The sequence below is a fragment of the Stegodyphus dumicola genome, chromosome 2 (genome assembly GCF_044657685.1).
Source record: "Stegodyphus dumicola isolate Sdum_Otavi_A_Nest chromosome 2, ASM4465768v1".
NCBI lineage: Eukaryota > Metazoa > Arthropoda > Arachnida > Araneae > Eresidae > Stegodyphus > Stegodyphus dumicola.
In genome coordinates, this window is record NC_140769.1 from 265025459 (window position 1) to 265052079 (window position 26621).

Genomic DNA, 26621 nt, shown 5'->3' on the forward strand with positions numbered 1-26621 from the left:
TTGCACACTATTGGTGGATTTTGCAAGATAACATAAGTAAAATGTTCTTCCTTTCCAAAATGTACAAAAATTAAATTGTTTAACTACTAACATAATATCCAATTGCTTAATTGTTACACGATACAGAGCTGCAAAATCAAATCAAAACTTTACCAGCCACATTTGATGGATTTTATAAAGCGACGTCACGACATAAAATGATTTACGCTTACAAAACTTACTAATGTTAAATTGATTGACTGTTTGGTTGATCTTTACATTATGGTAACTTGGCGTTTTTTTGGCGAAAATTTGGCGACCAACTCTCTTACAGCAACCCTCTATTTTTTTTTTCCCGCCGCCATTTTGTCTTCACGAAGTAAAGACATGTTTCTTTTCTTTTTATCTACTGAACACTTCTTCCAACAATCTACTAGCCGAATTACACTTATGCTAGAAATTTTGTCTAACAAAACTGCTTAATCATGACAAATATTCACTGCAAAATTGGGAAAAAGTGCACAATACCATACTCCTTACGCGTTTTTCAAAATAACACATACACATAAACCATGTACACGCCGACTTATTTTTACTTAAAAAAACATCCCAGAATTGCACAAAAATGGCATTGCGCACACTCTTCACTATATCCATGTACACTGCTTTTTTCTCATAAATTAGAAAAATTTCACGAAAATACATGACAATTTTCTCAATCTTTAAACCCGGTAAAAAGAACATATATGAAATTACCTGATCGCGAAAAAGTATTTACCCTTTCCAAATATGAACATTTCCACATATAAAATAAATAAAATATCCAAAAACTTTTACCTCTAAATCACCTATTACATTATACACGTCACCAACGAATTCATACCGCAAGCATTACAAATACTTAGTATCAAATATTTAAATTATTTCCATGCACGTTTACTTCAACTTAAACGTATACCAAATTCCTACAAACATAAAATTCACAAAATAGCTATCATTTAATTAAATTTTATTACATTCAAAAACACTACTTACAATATAAATGAGCACATACATTAAATTAATAAAAATTACCTTACAATCCTAATTACTTTAAACTAAATCATTGCTAATAACAATTTTCCCAATAATACCAAATTCCTTTACTTCCACCTTACATTTAGAACAATGCATAAAAATAATATCCTCAAATAATTAAAAATACTAACTTACCTAATCTTCTTCAGAATCTTGATTACGTGTCCGATAAACCTTTCTTTAGTTACGGCCATGGGATCCAAAAATTCACGAACACTGTTTCACACAACACAGAATAAACCAAATACAAAATTTCCAGATTTTTTCCCGATTTCCCCCTTTTCCGATTAAAGAACCGTAATTCGTCCATTAATATCACATGACATATCCCATGATCTCTCATTTCCCTCACACAAAATAATGCGTAATCGGAACTGAGTACTGCTCACATTATTACCAAAGTCCCAGGTAGTAACCTTTATCGCCTCCAAAATGTCGCCAAACTACCAGTTACCATATTGTAAAGATCAACCGACTGTTAGAACCATATAAATCATTTAATTATTACACTTGAGTTTTACAAAACAACATAATACTGTAAACTAAAATGATTTTCCTTTGCAAAACTTACAAATGCAAGTGACTTGCTTTGATGAAAAGCTTCCGGATATTTAGTATAATATATCTTAAATCGCAAAGAAACAACACCTAGGTCAGCTCTTTTCGAACTAAATTCTTAAATTTTAAAACTATTAGGTTTATTTATATATTTGTTTGAAACTGGAAATGTGATATCAGCAATCAAGATTCATCTTCGTCACCGTCCCAAGATGTTCTTATGTTACCTGGATGTGCTACCACTTACCACGACAGCTGACAGTGAAAAAGATAAAACTTTCTTATAAAACAATTTCTTAAACCTGAGTATCTCTTTTGTGAATACCATAGGCGATTTACGCAGGTCATGTGACAAAAGCATGAGTATCTCTTATCTTATTCTCAGATAAACTCACAGTTTAAGATAAATATTGTACTTTTAAATTATGTCTAACTGTCATAGATTTACAGAACAGTGAAACCAGGAATTAAATTCTCTTTTGAAATTCCTACAAACATAAAATTCCTAAACATTTGAAAGTTATTCGTTAACTGAAAACATTTTTCCCATAGGAATTAATATAAAATAAATTAATCATGACTGGACTACAGGTTATTGTTTATTTAGGCTTTTTTTAATTTAAAAAAGACCAGTACATTTATTTAAAAAAGATTGATCTGGGCACCACGAGTTCCTTTGTAGACCTATTAAATATTCTATATAGAACAACAATAAACTGATATTAAATATTGTTAGATATTTGTTGTTAAACTACATATATACATGCTATATATATAACTGCATATGTAACTATTATTATATATGCAGTTAAATTTCTTTATTTGTCGAAAATTAATTTTTTAAAATTTGCCACTGCCAAGACATGAATATTTTCGCCATTTAAAGTACTTCTGTGGTTGGAAATATATGACTACCACCAAAGAACACTACAGGTTATTGTTTATTTAGGCTTTTTTTAATTTAAAAAAGACAGTACATTTATTTAAAAAAGATTGATCTGGGCACCACGACTTCCTTTGTAGACCTATTAAATCTAATCTTATCTTATTCTCAGATAAGTTCACAGTTTAAGATAAATACTGTACTTTTAAATTATGTCTAACTGTCATAGATTTACAGAACCGTGAAACCAGGAATTAAATTCTCTTTTGAAAGTTATTCGTTAACTGAAAACATTTTTCCCATAGGAATTAATATAAAATAAATTAATTCATGACTGGACTACAGGGTATTGTTTATTTAGGCTTTTTTTAATTTAAAAAAGACCAGTACATTTATTTAAAAAAGATTGATCTGGGCACCACGACTTCCTTTGTACACCTATTAAATCTAATCTTATCTTATTCTCAGATAAGTTCACAGTTTAAGATAAATACTGTACTTTTAAATTATGTCTAACTGTCATAGATTTACAGAACCGTGAAACCAGGAATTGAATTCTCTTTTGAAAGTTATTCGTTAACTGAAAACATTTTTCCCATAGGAATTAATATAAAATAAATTAATTTATGACTGGACTACAGGTTATTGTTTATTTAGGCTTTTTAAAAAAGACCAGTACATTTATTTAAAAAAGATTGATCTGGGCACCACGACTTCCTTTGTAGACCTATTAAATCTAATCTTATCTTATTCTCAGATAAGTTCACAGTTTAAGATAAATACTGTACTTTTAAATTATGTCTAACTGTCATAGATTTACAGAACCGTGAAACCAGGAATTAAATTCTCTTTTGAAAGTTATTCGTTAACTGAAAACATTTTTCCCATAGGAATTAATATAAAATAAATTAATTTATGACTGGACTACAGGTTATTGTTTATTTAGGCTTTTTTTTAATTTAAAAAAGACAGTACATTTATTTAAAAAAGATTGATCTGGGCACCACGAGTTCCTTTGTAGACCTATTAAATATTCTATATAGAACAACAATAAACTGATATTAAATATTGTTAGATATTTGTTGTTAAACTACATATATACATGCTATATATATAACTGCATATGTAACTATTGTTATATATGCAGTTAAATTTCGTTATTTGTCGAAAATTAATTTTTTTAAATTTGCCACTGCCAAGACATAAATATTTTCGCCATTTAAAGTACTTCTGTGGTTGGAAATATATGACTACCACCAAAGATTGTGAAATAAAAGCCAGGAAAGGATCTAAATGTTATAGTAGTCTCACATATACAAAATTTCAACCTTCTATGGCTAACCGTTTTCGATTCATGCGAGATACATATACACATACGTATGTACGTACATATAGATGTCTCGAAAATGTGTCTCTTTTGAATTGACCTTAAATCCATTTGTAACCCATTTTGAAAAAAACAATTTTTTTATTCTGTCTGTACGTATAGATTTCATGCAAATAAAAATCGTCTAAATGAGTTCGGGAACCATATAAGGTACTTTCTTCCTCCTTTCTGCATACCATCGTGGTGTAACGGTAGCACACTCGGCACGTATTCGAGAGGTGCAGTTTCGAGTCTGGGCAAATGCCTTGCTCACTTTTTACGTCTGCCATATCAAAAATACCTAACGACACTACAACCGGCAAACTGAATATTTCCGCTGAAATAGGATGCCCGAAATTTCTTGAGATTACAATTCTTTCTTTATTTCGTACAAGGGAGTGAAACCTCTCCTCGTGCAACACAAAGTGTCACACGAGGCTTACAAAATGTAAGCAATGGAAAAAAAAATTAACTTTAAATAATAATAATAAATCAAACATGTATGATTTTTTAAAAACCAGAAAGCTAAAAAACAAAGAAAATCATTTACAGTATTTAAATTAAGAGTCAATAAAACAGCAAAATTCTAGAAAGTAAGGAAGGCCGAAGGTAGCGAAACAAATTCATGACATTTCGGTGGCCAATTAATTCAATTAAGTTCAGTTTACATTATAATGACTTTGTTGTGTAATTAAGCAGAGGACAATCAAAATGCAAGTAAAAAAACACTTCGCTGAACACCGAGATAACAGTACCACAAGTTGGAAGACATCAGCTTAACCCGTTCAAGGTAAACAAAAACTCTACACGCCCAGATAAAAGTTGAGCAATAAGTTCTCATTTCTCAGTCTTTCAAAGACATTTGGAAAAAACATTTTTGTAATATCCCCCGTATTCAGAAGTGATATAATCATAGTTCCATTGTTCAATCATTTTAGCTTTGAATACTTTTTTTAAATTTACGATTTTGGAATGTTTATATCAAGATTAATGGTTTTTTTTTAGTTCCAGAAAAGGGAGAGAATCGCTTCAGATTACGTAACTGGAAACATATCTGTCAAAGATATATATATATCTATTTAATTCTTAAACAAATACAGAGAAGGTAGAAATATGAATAGTAATTCATCTCTAACACGAAACTGGTGGTGTCCAGTTTCAACACCATCCTCATAGATGACATAAACAAAACTAACTCTGTAAGCAGTTTTACAACCGTTCGTATGACACAGAAGTGAGAATGAATTTTCATCAACACCCATATTATACAAAATTTGTACTAGTTGTCTTACTGATTGCTGATGAAGAGAAAACAAGGGCAGAAAACAATCATCAAAGTGAGAACAGAAGCAGTTGGATGTTTGAGCTTATTGGTTTAGTTTATTATGGCAAAGCACACTACAGCCATCTGCCTAAGAGGAGGGATAACTTCGTGGAGAACTTTCTAAGAAGAAACTGGCTCACATATGGCTGGGCTTTACTGGCTTTAAATATGGTGAAACATATGATGGTTTATGGTTTGATGAACTTTATAAATGGCAAAAGAACAATATTGGGTATTTCGGCTTGATGTTTTTAACTGTATTTTTATTTTAATCTGTGTTAGATGTCCTGCGTTAAATACGAGGCCTATTATCAGCCAGGAGGGATGCAGCATACTTATATATTACACTACATTACTCCCTCTTTCCTTAAAAGGTTAAAATTTCTGTCATAATCTCAATCTCGAATACATTTCTTTCTGGCAACTTAGTTAAAAATTTTGAATGGAATCGAACAACCAAGTTACGTTCTCTAGTTTAATGGTCAGATACAACATACACAAGTAGGACCGCAACGTCGTAACGACATTGCAAACGGGTCGCGAGTCATGTTGTAAAAACGTTGCAATATGTCTTCTTTAAGACGCCCAGATGTCCGTGAAACTCCACTGTTTTGCAACCGTTGCAAAGACGTCTTTATTACGTCTTTGCAGATGAGGTTTTTGTCGCATAAACGTCGTTATTGCGTCTTTTTCAGATGATATTTTGGTTGTGAAAGCATCGTATAACGACGTTTTACCGACGCCTAAATGTTCGCAAAATTCCACCTTTTTGCGACAGTTGTGAAAATATCGTTATTATGTCCTTGTATACATATTGATTTACATATTGATTTTACGCAGAAAAATAAGCTTAATAATTAATATATTTTTTTTCTTTTTTAAAATTTTGTATTCCTTGTATTTTTCTAAAGTTTAAATATTTTATCATTTCCTGAAAACCAGAAGATAATACATCCTGAAAACGTTCTCCTGAAAACCAGAAGAAGATAATTTTTCTCTTTAGGCTAAATGTGCAAAATTAATAATAACCCTAATTATTTTCAGTAATTTAAAATATAGTTTTTAAATTTCTCTTTAGACTAAATATGCATAGCTAATAATGTGTGTGATTATGGCAAAGCCTCGAGGGCTATCTGCCTAAGGGGAGGGATGCCTTCGTGGAGGACTTTCTAAGGAAAACTGGCTCGTATACGCGTTACACATGGGGAAAACCACGAAAACGCCCATGCAGCCAGCCCGTTCGCGGGATTCGAACCTCGGACAGAACTACCAGTGTTCAGTGACTTTACCGCTCGGCCGCTGGTGAGCCCCGCATAGTTAATAATAGCCTCAATTATTTTCAGTACATGAAACTATATTTTTAAATAACTTAAATTCTAAGTTACGATGATTTAAGATTTCATCAATTTTTTCCTTAAGTGAGAGTAATTATGAAAGGGGTTATTATAAATGTATAACATTAATAGTAGGTTTTAAGTATATAAAACTCAATCAGACATAAATAAAAGTAAAGATATATATGTGGGTAAAAAAAGAGCGTTTCTAATAACAGCATTATCACATTTATTTCTGTTAAATCTCAGAGACATTGAAAATTGCCCCTGTCATAATAAATGAGGAAGCGGTTCTTAAGATAACATAATCAGTATTTTACCTGAACTCAAGTATAAATTTATTCGCGTTTCATAGTAAAAAATGGTACTTTTGTTATTTTTGAATGCAACATTTGCCACCACGACCAGGAATGCCAGTCCCAAGCTTTGAAAGTTTTTTTTCGCCTCCGGGTGACAGATGTACCTAAAGTAGTATAAAGTAAATCTCTTCTATTTTACTACCGTGATTAGCCTTTGGCAACTCTGAACTTTTGGTAATAACTCTGTGTAGTTGAAACCAAGTGCGAGCGAAAGCAATTGGAATTGGAGTAAAAAATGGTACTATTCCGATTTGAGGACCGTGAAAAAATTGCAGCGAAAATGTATGCGCAAAAGCGCCAAATCTAGCATACGCGCTGATTTCAGATTGCGCAAGTTTATATAGTTCTATATTAAGACGCCATTGAAATACTACTTTAATTTAAAATCCTTCCTTGATTTTAAGTCCTTTTTTATATCCTATGGATTTTACAATTTGGGAATTACCCATGATGAAAAGTCTGCAATAGAATTTCGGGTAAAGTGCAGAATCACCCACTGCTTGATGCGTTTTTAAGAACTGCACATATTCGGTATCTATGCACATACTCGGTATACATGTATACATCGGTCTATTTTCACTTCAAAAAAAAATATCTCTGAACTGCACAAAAATGGCACTGCGCACACCCTTGACTTTATCTATGTACACATCGACCTACTTTCACTTAAAAAGTAAAAGAAAATTGACAAAAATCCAATTGTTTTTACATTTGTAAAAAGCGGCAAACAAATAAGTGGGCGATTCTGCACTCTACGGAGAAATTTTTCAAAGAAAAGGCATCATTCATTATAGAAAATTACGTTTGAACAACCAACGAGATGAAACTATGCTTTAGCGATAACTCGGTAGCGAAACAGCGATGCAGGCATCCATTCAGTTATGTTTAGCAATTTTTATATAAATTATAATAATGACCTGAAATAGTTGTTTACTCTTATGCTCCCACTCAGTCATGTTTAGCCTTTTTTTATATAAATTATAATAATAAAAAATATTATATGAAATTAATCCTTCATTTAAAGTAAAACGTCAATCTTACATAGTTATTTACTATTATACTTCCTTTCTTGCGTTAGAGTCACCGCAATTATTTTTGGCAGCACTGGTATCAACAATAGTTTGGCAATTTTTTACGGCCCTCAAAACCGAATAGTACCTAAAAAATATAACCATTAACTTCTATACCTCCAAGATATTCAAATGAAAGACTGTATAAAGTAGTTAATAAATGTGATCAAAAATATTTCATACATAAATATACCTAAATTTAATAACCCCAAAACACTTCACATATATCTAAAATGAAATAATAACTAACAAACAACATACATGACAGCACTATTTAAGAAAAAACATGAAGTAGTGCTTGAAAGTAAGTATAAATAGCAGAAGGAAGGTAACAGAAATAAAATTTGCAATTAATAAAAAATTAGTTGTGTCTTTTAAATACACTGCTGGATACCGTAAATGCAACACTCTGAAGGAAGCACGCAAATAACATGAAATTTGCAACATGCATTAGCGGAGGTGAGATATGCAAAAGATTACAATTTCAGCGCAGACGCACATGACGCTCGTCTGTGGGGCCACTTCAAAACGCTAATTAAAACTTGGTGTTTTCGACGATTTAAAGTTCGGCAATTGTGTTTTTCTTGTGGTTAAAAAAAAAAAATGCCTGTACTTTGTGAAAACAAAATGGCGTCAAACAAAAACTAGCAGGTTGCTGTAGCAGGGTTGGTCGCCAAATTTTCGCCAAAAAATCGCCAAGTTACCATAATCCAAAGATTAACAAAAAAAAAAAAAAAAAAAGATAAATTATGCCTTGTAGTAAACAACGATCATCGTTTAATAAGTATCCGAGTTCGACAGAGGAAGTACAGTGGCCTACTGAAAGTGTGGATTATCTTTCAGGGAAATCGGTAGTCGTGTTGGACAAAACCAAACAACTGTAATGCGGATATGTGACCGTTGGATGCAGGAGGGTACGACGGACAGACGTGTTCGATCGCCTCCGCCTCAGTGCACCACTTCAAGTGCTCTGTGCCAATTCATATTCACTATCAAATTCCACAACAATGTAATGGTGGTCACTTAAAGACTCGCTCTCTAGAATATCCATCTTAACATTCTCTGTTCGCATACCGGTAGAGCCTGGGACCAAGTCCGTCCAACCAGTGCCAACAGATGACGCAAAGGTAGGCTTAGAGTCATTTTCATTAAAAAGGATCAGATCCAGTTGTAAAATATATTCCATAGTTAAAATTCCACGCTGGTCAATTATAGGTGAATCCCAGTTAAAATGTTGAGAATTAAAATCCCCCAGAATAATAAAATCATTTGATAAATCCCTTAAAACATTTTCTAAATGTACAAGATGATTTTCAATACTCTCCGCAGGAGAAAAATAAACAGATATAATAGAAAGAATTTCATCATGTTTAGTGCAGCTAATGCATGTGATTATATCGGAGACATATTTAACATAAAAATGAATCTTCTTATTGGTAATGATAATGTCAGTACTTCTATTTTTAGTGTTAACAGCCCGCCATTCCTTTTTTTGATATGCCAGGTTATCCTCAATATAATAAGGCTCCTGCAGGGTCAAATATCAGGTACAGATTGAATAACTCTATTCAAGCGCGAGAGTTGGCATGATGCAGCAGCACAAATTTATGTTTAAAATCGGCTAATCTTTGGAATATGGTAAAAGGTAGTTTGGCGACATTTTGGTAAGGCGATAAAGGTTACTAGCTAGGACTTTAGCAGTGTACATGGATAAAGTCAAAAGTGTGCGCAATGCCATTTTTGTGCAATTCTGGGATGTTTTTTTAAGTGAAAATAGGTCGACGTTTACATGGATACCGTGTATGTGCAATTCTTAAAAACGCGGCAAGCAGTTTGCGATTCTGCACTTTCTCCCAATTTGGCCCCCTAATCTTCGTCATGATTAAGCACTTTTGTTTCATAAAAGTTCTAGCATAAGCGTAATTCGGCTGGCAGATTGTTGGGAAAAAGTTTTGAGTTAAAAAAAAAGAATTAAAAAAAAAACATGTCTTTACTTCGTGAAAACAAAATGGCGTCCAAACAAAAACTAGCAGGTTGCTGTAGCAGGGTTCGTCGCCAAATTTTCGCCAAAAAATCGCCGAGTTACCATAATCTACAGATTAACCTTAAAACCTTCATATTAAAATCCAAGTTATAAGCAATATATATCAAAATTAATTATAATAAAATTCATTAAATAAAATATCAAGTAAAATTTCTATGTGCAGATAAAATATCTATATTCAATTAAAATAAATATTTACAAGATTAAAAACAATTTCCCTTTTCGGTACTATTCGGTTTTGAAGACCGTTAAAAAAAATTGCATCGAAAATGTATGTGCAAAAGCGCCAAATCTAGCAAACGCACCCATTTAACAGCGCGCCAAATCTAGCGTACGCGCTGATTTCAGATTGCGTAAGTTTATATAGTTCTATATTTTTTAAGATGCCATTGAAATACTAGTTTAATTTTTAAATCCTTTTTTGATATCCTATGGATAATTTGGGAACTGCCCATGACGAAAAGTCTGCAATAGAATGTTGGGTAAAGTGCAGAATCACCCACCGCGTGACGCGTTTTTAAGAATTGCACACACTCGGTGTCTACATATCGACCCATTTTCACTTAAAAAAAAATCCCAGAATTGCACAAAAATATCACTGCGCACACCCTTGAATTTATCTATGTACACATCGACCTACTTTCACTTAAAAAGTAAAAGAAAATTGACAAAAATCCAATTGTTTTTACAATTGTAAAAAGCGGCAAACAAATAAGTGGGCGATTCTGAACTTTACCGAGAATTTTTTCAAAGAAAAGGCATTATTCATTATAGAAAATTATGTTTGAACAGCCAACGAGATGAAACTATGCTTTAGCGATAACTAAATAGCGAAATAGCGATGCAGGCATCCATTCAGTTATGTTTAGCAATTTTTACATAAATTATAATAATGATCTGAAATAGTTATTTACTCTTATGCTTCCATTCAGTCACGTTTAGCCTTTTTTATATAAATTATAATAATAAAAAAGTATTATATGAAATTAACCTTCCATCTAAATTAAAACAATCTTAATTATTTACTATTACACTTCCCTCCTTGCGTTAGGGTTGCTGCAATTATTTTTGGCAGCACTGGCATCAACAATAGTTTGGCGATTTTTTACGGCCCTCAAAACCGAATAGTACCCAATTTTTCTTCCTTTGTATACTTACACTCAACCGGGAGAGAAGTAACACAGATGAATCTTGAGAAAAAGATAGTATATAATCCAAGCAAAAGAATAATAACAAAATTAAAAGTCCCCATCGTAGTGCAAACATATATTAAAAATATGCAAATCATATATGAAGATGTTCTTTAAGGTATCTTACTTATTCCTTGAATACCGGGCAAGGCATCGCGTACACAATCGTAATTTGTTCCATAGCACTCATTATATTCAAGACAGTTACACTCAAATTATAATTATAATTCTTCAATAAACAATCTTCTAAAATCATGAAAAATACTAAAAATCACTTAAAACACTTTAAAATACAATAAAAACTCTCAAACACAGAATTCTGAAAAATCTACGTAAAATTCACTAATTCGACCAACGGGCCGAAAAATCAACTTGTCAGAGCACCCAAGTATCGAGTAGTTGCTTCTGGAAATAATTAAACTACAATAAGAACATTTTATCACTTAGACTAAAAGTCCCGGTGCAAAACTCAAAGCGTAAAAGGTAAACATTTGGCCGCCACACTAAGCTTAAACGTAATACTGAGAGTTAAAAATGTTCACAACTTGAAAAATATCAATCTCTGAAGCTTAAAATTAAGCACAAGTATGAAGATAAATGCATACATCAAAAGCACATACTCAAGAGTTATTTTTACTGTCTTTTATTAGCAAAACAAGCATAAAAACTTACTTGCGTATGCAAATGAGGCAATCGACCAGCTTCAAGATTTAAAAATGCTTCAATCTTCAAAAATAAGACACATCCTTCAACAAAATGCATAGATAATCAAACCGGAAGACACTCTGAAGCTAAATAATGCACTTTCACAAAAATAAATTCATCATTCACTGAAATGTAATGATTTTTCCAGGAGCTCACACAACCATCAACCAACATGGATGCAAACATGCGCAGAACTCAGGTATAGGGCGGTATTGGATATCACTCTTGCACTCCTCTAATACGCATTACCGGTACTTTAAACAGCCAGCGCTACATCTCCGAGGTATTGGAGGCAGTTGTCCTTTCTTACCTTCAGGGCTTGCCCACAGCCATATTTCAACAGGATAATGCGCGACAACGAGTGGCACGCATTGTCCAAGGGTTCTTCGTCAATCGCCAGATTGAATTACTTCCCTGGCCGACTCGCTCTCAGGATTTTTCGCCGATAGAAAACATGTGGTCCATGGTTGCTGAACGATTGACCCAGATTACATCCTAAGCTGCCACACCAAGATAAACTTTGGCAACGTGTGGAAGCTGCTTTGTCTGCAATATACCAAAAACACATCCAAAGTCTCTTTGAATCAATGCCGAGGCATGTGGCAGCGGTGATCTTCAACAATGGTGGCTACTCTGGCTACTGATTCTGGAAGGAACCACCCAAGTAGCACATGACGTAGCAAAGACGTTGCAAACTGGTCCGAGAGGTTGCAAAGTGATCGTGGTAACGTCTTTGCTACGTCATGTGCTGCTTGGGCACGGCTAATCTTTAGAATATGGTAACAGGTAGTTTGGCGACATTTTGGTAAGGCGATAAAGGTTACTAGCTAGGACTTTAGCAATAATCTGAGAAGTACACAGTTCGAATCACAGATTATTTTGTCTCAGAGAAATGAGAGATTGAGACATGTAATGTGACATTTTCCGGAAAATTCTGATCGTGATTTTAGCTAATAAGCACTTAGAAACAATTTCGCTGCTAAAATGCAGAATCGCCCACTTATTTGTTTGGCGCTTTTTACAAGAGTAAGAAGAATTGGATTTTGTCAATTTTCTTTGACTTTTTAAGTGAAAATAGGTCGATATGTACATAGATAAAGTCAAGCGTGTGCGCAATGCCATTTTTGTGCAATTCTCGGATGTTTTTTTAAGAGAAAATAGGTCGACCTGTACATGGATACCGTGTATGTGCAATTCTTAAAAACGCGGCAAGCAGGCACTCTCAATTTCGCACCTAATCTTCGTCGTAATTAAGCATTTTTTTTCCATAAAAGTTCTAGTATATGCGTAATTCGGCTAGCAGATTGTTGGAAAAAATGTTGAGTAAAAAAAAAAAAAAAAAAAAACATGCCTTTACTTCGTGAAAACAAAATGGCGTCCAAAACAAAACTAGCAGGTTGCTGTAGCAGGGTTGGTCGCCAAATTTTCGCCAGAAAATCGCCAAGTTACCATAATGTAAAGATTCACCGGAACCACACTTCAGAGAAGTCTATAAATTTAATCATTTGATACTTGGTCAACATGCTATCTACTAAATAAATTTTGTTGTGATATCTCTTGTCTTTGTCTCTTGTCTCACATCGAACCCCTTAATTAAGGAGGATTGGTGTTGCAATTTGGGTGGCAAGCAGTGTAGTAAGCAATTAAAAGTGCAATAATTATGGATTGCAGTATTTATTAGTAATGCTGATGTTTCTTAACACTATTTCTTTCGATTATATGTTAACGTATTTACTTATTTTTAGTTTCTACATTTTAGAATAGTGGTAGATTACAATGATTATTTCATGCACTTTTCATAATCAATAACTTTCCTTTTGTTACTGTACAGAAATAATTTTAAAAATATAGTAGACAATAGTAAGCTAAGTACACTCTTCGTTAAATAGCACACGATGAAACTTTTTGTTTCTATTTATTATGAAGTTCTTTGTTATCACAAGCGCATAAAAAGTAAGCAAAGAAAATAGAATATTCTTAAATTTAATAAAAAATTAAACCTAATTTCCAACATTCATTTATTGAGATAACATACATTAAAGCAACAGAAAATACTTAAATTTAATACAAAATAAAACCTAATTTCCAGCATTCATTTATTTAGATAATCTAATAAACATACATAACGGCGATGTTTAAAAAAATCTGATGTGTACACCACATGACTTCCTTGTACGGAATATAAAATTATACGCATTTTTTCTTGCATTTTATTTAAACTTAGTAGATTGAATTAAACCTACTTCGCCGACAGCGCATAAACCACAATAGAATAAATGCATTGTTTAAAATTCACTTTGTTTACCATAGCGACACTCTGGCGCTAGGTTTACTTAACAGTATTATATTTCGTTCATATTATAACTCAGAATGCACAAAATTTGTATCATTTAAAGAATTATCTAATCGTTGCCACATGTTCTATTCAAATACTATAATAAAGCTAGAACGATGTATAAAAGAAATTCAGCAAACAAAACAAAAAAGAAACAGTTTTTTACAGACGATTGAGTATTTCTCATTCAATTAATTCAGTTTTCACTTCGCGACAAGGCAAAAATACATAAAAACTCAAAATATCTGTATTAAAAATTTCGAAGTAAATCTCAAACGCTTATTTCCTCGAAAAAATTCCAGAAAGAATTAAGCATGATTTAATTGGAAATAATAAATGAATGCGTTATCTTTGTTGTTGCGAAGCTAAGTTTCTCTAGATTGACAAAAATCCGCTACTCAGCTGTTTCAAATGTAAACAAGAGCAATGGCCGCCATCAAATTAGGCTTAGCGGCACTTAAACAATTTTAAAATTGTTGATAATTCTAAAAATATTGCACACAGATTTACTAAAGGCATAAAACCATTAACCGGAAGATAGAAACAACACAATTCAATCATTTTTAAAGCAAAAAATGTACAATTTACAAATGTATAAGAGTAAAGAAACTGAGATCACTGAGCCGGGTAACAGAGTGGATATATTTATAAATATATTTATATACGTTTGGCGCGGCCGATTGAAACCAAACTACGAGGTGCATATCTACATGTTACAGTAGTCTTATATACAAAATTTCAACGTTCTGAGGCTACTCGTTTTTGAGTTATGCGAGATACGCACGTACGTACGTACGTTCGTACAGACGCCCCGAAAAATTCTCTTCAGAATTCATTTTAAAGCAGTTTTTTTGGAGGAAAAGAGTCTTTTATTCTGTCCTTACGTACAGATATCACGCAAAAACATCGTGAAATTGCATTCGAAAGCGGTCAAAGTGGATATTTTCGTTGAAATAAGCTGCTTGAAGCTTTTCGCGATTACAATATTTCCTTTTTACTTCGTACAAGGAAGTAAAATCGTAAATGACATAGTGTTTGAAAGAATAGATACAAAACGAAAAGTAATAAAACTGCAATTTGCAATTAATAAAAAAATATTTAGTGTTTTTTAATATTACACAATTAAATATCACATAATTAGAGAGTACAATATTTCATAGAAATGCTAATGTTTCCTTAACACTATTTTTTTCGATCATGCATTTCATACACTGTGTAAAATCATGAACCTTTTCTGCATACTATACAAAAGACACATACTATAGAATGTGAATTATTATTAATTTTAATGTATTGCTTCTTGCTATTACATATATCTAATTCATCTTTGGTAGTCATATTAAGTACTGGTACCAGTCCAATAATTTCTTTGTATTTTGAAAATAATGAACGTACCATAACAGCTTGAATTGTTGTTGATTTTGCATTGTCAGCAAAACCAGAAAGCGCTTTACCGTTGTATGTAATTTTTGGTTTTATATGAATTAATTCTGAGAACCAACTTTTCAATATGAACACAATAATCGATTAATATGGATGATATTCGATATAGCACTTAGGACGTTATAACCGAAGCATAACGCTAATAAGGGTATCCAAATATTGTACCGCTGGTACTACAGAAGATTGGAGAACGCCATCATGTAACTTTTTAATCATCCATGTGAGCATATATCCATGTGAGCTTTTTTCCGTGTGAGCATATTTCTAAGTGAGCATTTTGTCATCTGAGCTTTTTTCTATGTGGGCATATTTCTGTGTAGGCTTTTTTCCTGTAAGCATTTATACCTGTGAGCATTATTCTGTGAGCATTTTTCTTGTGGGCTTTTTTCTTACGAGTTCTTTTCCTAGAACCATAGGGCTCACCTCCTGATTCCAGTGTCACTACAGGGTGCCTGGCCATGCGTACTGGCACCAAATTTGGTTCATTTGCATATCGGATCCCACTGTACACAGAAAAAAAAAAAAAAAAAAAAAAAAAAAAAAAAAAAACCGAAAAGTTTCAGATTTTTAATTACGTTCAAAGGGGCGATTTTTTTTAACATTTTTTGTATTACCTTTATTTATTTTATTAAATATCATGTTTTTTGCACTTAAACCATAAAATTCAGTTCTATAGCAATGCCGCAAAATAATTTTAAAATGAGCCTATCTTTAGAATTTCCGATACACAGTTCTGCGTGCTGGAGATAAAAAGGTTCTTTTTTCCCCGTCGAGTGTTGCCATTGCTCGCTTTGAAATCCTTGAGTTTGTTAATCAAAAATTCGTTAAAGTTTTACAAAATATGAAATCGATCATAAAACAAATTCCAAATTTCAAATTTGGTCTTCCACATGCCCATATTCGTAGGAGGATGACGTCATTCAAAATTCGATGGCTCTATGTACCGTTGTTTTATCACAATGCGAGAAATAGACATACATTTATGCAGATTCTTCATTATTTAATTTCTTCAAATATAATGCAGGACACTAACATTTGATGGCAACAGTTTGAAAAGTGAAACGGACATTTATAGTGATTCAACGCAAAATCGCAAATCGAAAACAGTAACAATAGTGCTTCAGGAACTTTTGGATCCCTTTGGACTTAAAAAAAAGGGGGGGGGACAGTTATATGTCTCCCGTTTTACTCGGCCGATTGACGAAATTCAAATTGTGTTTTCCATATTTGGAAAGCCTGACTTAGGATATGTATTAGATTTATATATAGAACATATCTAACATAGGTATTTTGATACAAAATCGCAATTTTTCTGAAAAAAAAATAACACTTTTTCCCCATATTTGAGTTTTACGATTCAAATTATGACTAGATATTAAATTTTGTAATTTTTGGTGAGAAATTTATGTATAAAATTAAAAAATTTATCTTGGTAAATTCTTTTCAGTTTGCGCTAAGAATAATTCACTTGGCGAACTTCTTAATTTATAGCAAACTGTTTTCCTTAGCCTTTTTTCTTTGTGCACAAACGGGAAAAAATGTCATCGCTCATACATTCAAATAATATTAAAAAAGTGCGTATACCACATTTTCTTTATTATCGCTTTTAATAAATATGCCAAATTTCAAAACGCGCCAAAATGTAAATTCACGTATATCTTATGAAATTTTGAATAAAAACCTTTAATTTTTTGCAGGCATGCTTAGAAGAGCATCTACTTTAAGATGATGGCAAAAAATGCTATAGATTATAATTTCAAATTTCTTTCGAAAAATTTATAAAAATTTATTTAAAAATAAATCATAAAAAATTGGTGACTTTTATTTGAATGAGCCTAAATTTCGAAATATGGAAGGAAGAGTAAGAAAAGTTTAGTAAAATAAGAGATATTAGTAAATCTTTATATATATAAGCGGCTAAAGTGTGTGTCGCCGATAGTTTATTGTTGCCACTCGGAAAAAGGGAAGGCGGAAATAAATGTTTCCGCAGTTTTTAATTAATATCTCGGCCGATTAAAGTCGTACAAAGATGAGAACAGTATCGATGGATTCGGAGAATTTTTTGGAATCTGAGGACACGCGTCTCGAATTTCAATTCGGCGCCGTTCCGTAGATATTCGAGAAAAAAGAATTTGGCACGTAGCCAAATCCCTCTAATAGGGAAAACCCAAGAAAGAAAGGAGAAAATGTAAGGAAAACGTAAGGGAAAATTAGTAAGTAAAGTTACCGAGTAAAACGGTAGCTATAGAACTGTCCCATATTTTGTTCGCAGTATACGTATTTGGTATTTGCAAATTTTCACGATTGTATCTTTCGGCTTCCCCCTGGGGTTTGACTCAGGAGAATTCCTGGGAAGTACTGGCTAGGATCGGTACTTTGGCAGCTTCAACCACGGGGGTATATAATTACCTTTCACAGTGACTAGAACCATCGTTTATTCGATGTTAGGTTCGAGCTCGGCAGGGACATTACTGGTAATGTCTTGTCCGTTCCTTTGGCTGCGGTGGAGCTATATGGTTGATAATCACAGACAATCCTTGGTGGTTTAGTTCCATTCGGTCCTTTGCTAGGGGACTTACTTCAACGGATAGAACACCACATCGAATTTTATCATTGCGACTGGTTGTGCTCGGTTGCAAAGGTGGCTTAATACATTTTCTTGTCCGAGCGTTATTTTTCCGTCCAATTGTATAAAGCCCGGAGGGCACTGCGGGGGCTGCGCGCGATTGTATAGTCTTCGGAAGGTCAGATTCCAAGACATCCTTAAATGTCATTTTCCAGGACCGGAGTCCATCTCTGATGAAATGACATGTACCTTTCTTCTTTCTTACTGCGCTATTTGCAGTGTTCCTGAGTGTAACATAAAATGCGCCCATTTGCCTGAAGTCGAACTCATGTCTAACTACTAGCGTTCAACAACTCGGCTCTTTTACAATACTGAACTTTTTTAATTTAAAAATGCCAAAGCATAAATATTTACGACATTAAAAAAAATTTTAATTGGAAGTCACTGTCTTCCAATTAAAAACATAAATTTATATTCAACGTTAAAAACATAAATTTATATTCAACATTAAAAACAAATTTATATTTAACTTCAACCGTTGAACATAAATTTATGTTCAACAGTTGCGAAAATAAAGAATAACACAGTTTTTTCCCTTCTAAATACGAATTTACCTTTTAACTCAAACTTAAGAATTATGAGATTCAATACTTCATTTTTCACTAAACAGATAAAATTGTAAAATTTCAATCACAGTATTAATATCAAATGCAGCTGTATCTGATAATTCAGGTAAAGAATTTGAATGGATTAAAAAAAAAAACCAGTTACGTTCTTTGGTTTAATTGTCACATACATCATATACACAGAACATCCCCCCCCATACTGTCCTAAGATTTGCTTACTGTGTCCTCGCTCTCCTAGACTGGGTGTCACACCCATTTCTCGTTATGTTTACTTCGAACTTAAAGAAAAGTGAAGTTGAACATAACTGCAAATCAATGCAAAGGTATTTTATTTTACAAATAGAATATAGATCTTAAAATTTTAAACGTGGATGATTTTAAAGGTGAGTAATTTTTTTCGCTAAAACTTGCAGAAATTCTGGACGAAATATAAATCATTTTCACTCGAAGATATCCATATAGCTCATTATTTATGAGGCCCACCAGCGGCCGACTAGGATACAGTAACACTATCTATAACACAACTCTACAAGATTCAAGTATACAATAACCCTAACTAGAATATAATTTAACAAGAACGCATACGAAAATGGGGCAAGACTAGAATACAATACCACAGGACCAGAATACAGTAATACTAAGTAGAATACAATAGTACTAGCTAAAATAACACTAACCGAAATACAATTATATAAGACTATAATACAATAACACTAACTAAAAACACTAACTAGAATACAACAGCACAAAATTATATTAAATTAATTAGAAGAACATAATAATACCAACTAGAATATAACATCAAGAACGCACATGAGAATACTAACTAGAATACTATAACACAAGCCCAGAATAGACCCACCAGCGGTCGTGCGGTACACAAGTCACTGAACACTGGTAGTTCGGTCCGAGGTTCGAATCCCGCGCACGAGCTGGTGTTTTCGTGGTTTTCCCCATGTGTAACGTGTATACGAGCCAGTTTCCCTTAGAAAGTCCTCCACGAAGGCATCCCTCCCCTTAGGCAGATAGCCCTAATGTGCTTTGTCATAATTAAATACACACACACATACACACATTATTTCTGATTTTCAAAACTTTGCAAGTACGTAAATATATAGGAAATATATTAAAGTATATAGGAAAATGGAAAGGACCAAAATATTCGCTCGTAATACCCGGGGTTTCTTTATTACGCGGTTCGATTGTATTACAGCCTTTATATCAAAAATGCAGCTGCACTGACTGTACAGGAAACCAGACAAAGGAGGAAAATCGAAATTCCGTAAATTGCAAAAATAAAGCGCCATTTCGAAAGCTCACATTTATATCTTAATACTTTAATTGCGTCCGTGCTTTACAGGAAAGTGAAATGAAAAATTCTAAGAACCAAAAAACGCTCATTTCGAGCTTAGCAATTGAGCGTTAACGGATTTGGAAGGGGAAAATTATGGCCTTTCGTGTAGCCGATGCGACGAAGACCCATTGTTCAAACAAAGATTCATTACCCGATAGTAGGTGTTTATGGCTTTCACCGCTCACCTTTGCTTTTCCGTGTTAGAGACCATAAAAGTTTTCTAGCGGCGAGTCTGGTAATGAAACTGTGACGTTTAGAAATATTTATGTCATAAAGTAAGTAGGCATATAACTTGCTTTACGGAAGACGGAACGGAAGATAATGCCATTTTCTTTAAGCAAAATTGCACAGGGAGGTTGAAAAGTCAAAAATGTACAGTAATTAGGCCAGAACTCAAGGGAAAGCGAGGGAAAGGCATCATTTGATAAACCAAACTTACGATTGAAAGAGACTTGCAGCATATTATGAGCCTTAGATACGTATAACTGAGACACTAAATATAAAAATCTGATGTGTACACCACATGACTTTCTTGTACGGAATATTAAATTATACGCTTTTTTTGTTGCATTTCGTTTAAACTTATTGGAATGAATTAAATCTACTTCGCCGACAGCGCATAAATCACAATAGAATAAATGCATTCTTTAAAATTCACTTTGTTTACCATAGCGACACTCTGGCGCTAGGCTTACTTAACAGTATTATATTTCGTTCATATTATAACTCAGAATGCAGAAAATTTATATCATTTAAAGAATTATCTAATCGTTGCCACATGTTCTATTCAAATACTACAATAAAGCTAGAACGATGTATAAAAGAAATTCAGCAAACAAAACAAAAACGAAACAGTTTTCCACAGACGATTGAGTATTTCTCATTCAATTAATTCGGTTCTCACTTCGCGACAAGGCAAAAATACATAAACACTCAAAATATCTGTATTAAAAATTACGAAGTAAATCTTAAACACTTATTTCCTCGAAAAACATTCCAGAAAGGATTGAGGATGATTTAATTCGCAATAATAAATGAAGGCGTTACCTTTGTTGTTGCGAATCTACGTTTCTCTCGATTGGCAGCAAATCCACTACTCTGCAGTTTCAAATGTAGACAAGTAATGGCCGCCATCAAAAAAAATTATTAGGCTTAGCCGCACTTACACAACTTTAAAATTGTTGATAATTCTAAAATTATTGCATACAGATTTATTAAAGGCATAAAAACCGTAACCAAAAGATAAGAACAACATAATTCAATCATTTTCAAAGCAAAAAATGTACAATTTACAAACATATAAGAGTAAAGAAACTGAGATTACTGAGCCAAGTAACAGAGTGGATATATATATAAATATATTTATATACGTTTGGCGCGGCCGATTGCAACCTAAATACGAGGTGCACATCTACATGTTATAGCAGTCCTATATACAAAATTTCAACGTTCTGAGGCTACTCGTTTTTGATTTATGCGAGATACGTACGTACATACGTTCGTACAGACGTCACGAAAAATTCTCTTCAGAATTCATTTCAAAGCAGTTTTATAATTTTTTTTGGAGGAAAAGAGTCTTTTTTTCCGTCTATACGTACCGATATCACGCAAAAACATCGTTAAATTGCATTCGATAGCGATCAAACTGGATATTTTCGTTGAAATATGCTGCCTGAAACTTTTCGCGATTACAATACTTCCTTTTTACTTCGTACAAGGAAGTAAAATTAAGTAAGAAGAATCTTAAATCCTTACAGCATCCCGTAGACTTTCAATATATGAACGTTCTGAAGTTATACTGAGATGTCATTACTCTCTCGAGAGTCTGCATTAGGGGATATTACGGTATGGCCTGAGAATGTAATAAGTAGAACCTTCACGACATCAAGTCAAGAGTCTCCAAAAAAGATGTCCTGGTGATGTACTGGGATGCGACATCATACACTCGGATGAGTGTGTTAAGGGATGTTCTGGGATGTTCTAAGGGTATGGCAAGAAGGGATACACGACATCTGGTAGCTATCAAGAGGATCTAACAAGGATGTCTTGAAGATATGGGGATATACTGGGATGTGACTTCAAGCACTAAGGAGGATGTTTCGGGACTTTAGATTGATAGTCCGGGATGTCCTGAAAATGACGCTGATCCTATTAGGTATTTTCTCCCTCTTTTCCGCACGCCTTTGTGCATTCTACGCGTGCATTCGAGAGGTCCAGGTTCGAATCCTGGCGAAGGCATTGCCCATTTTCACGTCTTCCTGCTTCAAAAATCCTAATAACTCTATAATCTGGTGAGTAAGATTTTCCAGCTATGTCGAGGAAATTATTTTTCCCTATGTAGGATAACAACTGCGCATTAATGTCCAATCAACAACACAGCTATGTATGGAACGTTTTAACTCCGTCTTTTGCCTGCGTAGCGAAACGAAACCGCTAAAAAATGCAACATATAGCTTGCAGCTGTGAAGGTAGCGGTCAGGACCTTTCTCATGTCTTGTTCCGTCTCTATTAACTCCGATAACAATCTCATTTTCAATCTGGAGAGTTAATCACTTAACCCCGCATAGTCCCCCCCCTCTCGTGCGGATGGGACTCACAGAAACCGTGATGGGTGATGAATGGAAACGAATGGATTAGAGGCCGTCTTACACTCATTCGTTATTCCAGATGCATTCGTAGCTTACGGCTTCAGCCAACATAAACAGCATCATAAATCGGTATACTATTTGGAATAGTTCAAGATTTAGTTGAGCAAGTTTTCCTTTTTGAACTTCCATTCGATATTAAGAAATATAGTTTCTGCAGGTCAACACTACTTTACGTTTTTGCCTGGTTGATAAAAGGGGGGCAGCATTGTTACATTGTGATATTTCCCATAACACAAATCTTCGAAACGTCCTGTTTAAATCGTAATTTCCCGAGACACATTGTGGATACTCTAAGGTTTTTTTTATTCTTCTGATGTTTTGAGGAAATTTATAATTTAACACTCATAGACTGTCTTGCTTAAGTCATTATATCGCGAAATAAGCGAAAATGTCTAAAAATATTGAGTCTTTCCTAAGTTTGAAGGATTTTGTGTTTTAACATGTAGAGGATGTCTTTTTTAACTATGTCCAAACATGCACACAAGATTTAGAAGATAAAATTCATCATTTAATGTAATGAGTTAGTTAATTATTCGTACTATATTTTCTGAAAAAACTTTCCCTGTCAAACATTTTCAGGAAGTACAGTAAATCATTGCCGAACGCAGGAGGTACATCATAAATACATTACGCGAACCACAAAATCCCGCTGCGCAAAGCTAAATTTATATGGAAAAAATCTGATGTGTACACCACATGACTTCCTTGTACGGAATATTAAATTATGCATTTTTTATTGCATTTCATTTAAACTTGTTGAACTAAATTAAATCTACTTCGTCGACAGTGCATAAACCACAATAGAATAAATACACTCTTTAAAATTCACTCTATTTGTTTACCATAGCGACACTCTGGCGCTAGGTTCACTTAACAGTATTATTTTTCGTTCATATTATAACTCAGAATGCACAAAATGTATATCATTTAAAGAATTATCTAATCGTTGCCACATGTTCTATTCAAATACTATAATAAAGCTAGAACAATGTATAAAAGAAGTTAAGCAACCAAAACGGAAAAGAAACAGTTTTTCACAGACGATTCAATATTTCTCATTCAATTAATTCAGTTCTCACTTCGCGACAAGGCAAAAATATATAAAAACTCAAAATATCTGTATTAAAAATTACTAAGTAAATCTTAAAACTTTTATTTCCTTTAAAAAATTTCAGAAAGGAGCATGATTTAATTCGCAATAATAAATGAATGCGTTATCTTTGTTGTTGCGAAGCTAAGTTTCTCTAGATTGGCAACAAATCCACTATCCTGTTGTTTCAAATGTAAAGAAGCAATGGCCGCCATCAAAAAAATTATTAGGATTAGCGGGAATTAAACAACTTTAAAATTGTTGATAATTCTAAAAATATTGCATACGGATTTACTAAAGGCATAAAAACCTTAACCGGAAGATAAGACCAACATAATTCAATCATTTTTAAAGCAAAAAATTTACAATATACAAACATATAAAAGTAAAGAAACTGAGATCACTGAGCCGAGTAACAGAGTGAATATATATATACATATATTTATATACTTTTTTGGTGCGGCCGACTGCAACCAAAATACGAGGTGCAAGCCTACATGTTATAGCAGTCCCATACACAAAATTTCCAAGTTCTGAGTTCTTATGCGAGATACATACGTACGTACGCACAGACGCCACGAAAAATTCTCTTCAGAATTCATTTTAAATTAGTTTTACAATTTTTTTGGGGGAAAAAGGTCCTTTATCCTGTACTTACGTACAGATGTCACGCAAAAACATCGTTAAATTGCATTCGATAGCGGTGAAAATGGAAATTTGCGTTGAAATATGATGCCTGAAACTTTCGCGATTACAATACTTCCTTTTTACGTCGTACAAGGAAGTAAAAAGTAACAAGAAACACATTTTAATGGAAAGGATTTTGATTGCTGCTTAGCAATAACATGATATATTTATTATTATTATTATTAACAATGTAGTGGCCTTTTTTCTCGGGACAAAGAATGTGGCATCCCTTTAACGGTTTCGCGATTAGAAGCGTAAGTTTTTTAGGTGTCTGTCATAAAGTGTTCTCTTTTTTCTTCCTATGAGTCAATCCCCATATAAAAATCAGGCAGTTCCTACACCTTTTCTAACAATGCTTTCAATTTCTTGGAAGGTAAAGGATCTTCACTTTCTTTACTGTCGTTGTTGTCACTGTCAGCTAGTGTTGAAAGATCCTCCAATTCTTCATTGCTTATTTTTCGATGAATTCTTAGAATTCTGCTTCTTCCGTATGTGAAAAGCATTCTCAATCAATTGCTCTCGCATTCTGCGAGATTTCTTCGGCTTCACTTTCAGTCGATGGAATCCTTCAAAACTGTTGATAAGTTCTTGGCCACAGCTGACGCCAGTAAGCATTCAGTGTTGACGAATGAGCGTTGAACCGCGTGTGAAGGAAACCTAACTTTGGATGAATTAAATGAAAACAATTAAGAAAACACATCATGCAAAATCGTATTCCCTAAATCGTCACTCGGCAAAAGGTCACTGTGCATTCTTAGTTCTTCCAGCCATTTTGGTTTATCGAAGTAGTTCGAAGATATTCGGAGATATACCAGGATGTGACACGAAACACCCGGAAAGGAGCATACGGGAAGTGACGAGGACGTAGCAAATTAGACCCTTGTCCTCGCAATACTCCGCCGACTGTCCAGAGACTTAGCATTGTTAAGTCTTTGCAATATCCTCCAAACTGTCCAGTGGACATAGCGACGATGTCAAGGTCCTTGCAATATCCTCCAAACTGTCCAGCGGACATAGCGAGGACGTCATATCCTTGCAAATATCCTCCAAACTGTCCAGCGGACAAAGCGAGGATGTCAAGTGCCTGCAATACCCTCCAAAATGTTCAGCGGACATAGCGAGGATGTCAAGTCCTTGCATAATCCTCCAAACTGTCCAGCGAACACAACACCGATGTCAAGTCCTTTCAATACCCTCCAAACTGTTTAGCGAACATAGCGACGATGTCAAGTTCTTGCAATATTCTCCAAACTGCCCAGCGGGCATAGCAAAGATATCAAGTCCTTGCAGTATCTTCCAAACTGTCCAGTGGACATAGCGAGGATGTCAAGTCCTTGCAATATCCTCCAAACTGTCCAGCGGACATAACGAGGATGTCGAGTCCTTGCAATATCCTCTAAACTGTCCAGCGGACATAGCGATGATATCAAGTCCTTGCAATATCCTACAAACTGTCTAGCGGACATAGCGAAGATGTCAAGTCCTTGCAATATCCTCCAAACTGTCCAGCGGACATAGCGAGGATGTCAAGTCCTAGCAATATCCCTCAGACTGTCCAGGGGGGCGGCAGCTTAGCGAGAATATCAGATCCTCACAATATACCACAGACTGATCAGGGGACTTAGAGAAGCTGTCAGGTCTTCTCAATATCCCGCAGACTGTGCTGGGGACTTAGAGAGGATGTATTCAGAATTTATTATAATCTGACTTTAAGAATTCTGTACGCTGTTTCGAAATTAAAAGGGATATTTCACGATATGCTGAGGATTGCGTTTACTCCCGTGAGCAATATCTGCGAGATGCCTCTAGGTTGTTTTAGTGAACTGACGACCACACATATTACGGTCATAAATGAGGGAGATTCGCTACCCCTTGAAGTGCCTGTTTTAATGAAGTAGACTTTAGTAGAATATACTAACCACTTACAGGACCATAGTTCACAAGCAAGCCCAGAATTCTTTAGAAACGAAGCATCGCAACATA

The 26621-nt window shown here is 34.1% G+C and overlaps 1 long non-coding RNA gene across 17 annotated transcripts in view; it reads right to left on the reverse strand.

The window, feature by feature from the left end:
- LOC118181616 (uncharacterized) overlaps positions 1–26621 on the reverse strand; it is a 976960-nt gene that overhangs the window by 290381 nt on the left and 659958 nt on the right. Inside the window, exon 1 of one of the 17 annotated variants that reach the window (XR_015039880.1) lies at positions 11857–12053. The exons of 15 other annotated variants lie outside the window; for them this stretch is intronic. This is a non-coding gene — a long non-coding RNA (uncharacterized LOC118181616). Of the gene's footprint in view, positions 1–11856; positions 12054–26621 lie in introns of those variants that run through there. One more of the 17 variants, XR_015039865.1, reaches the window with a different exon arrangement.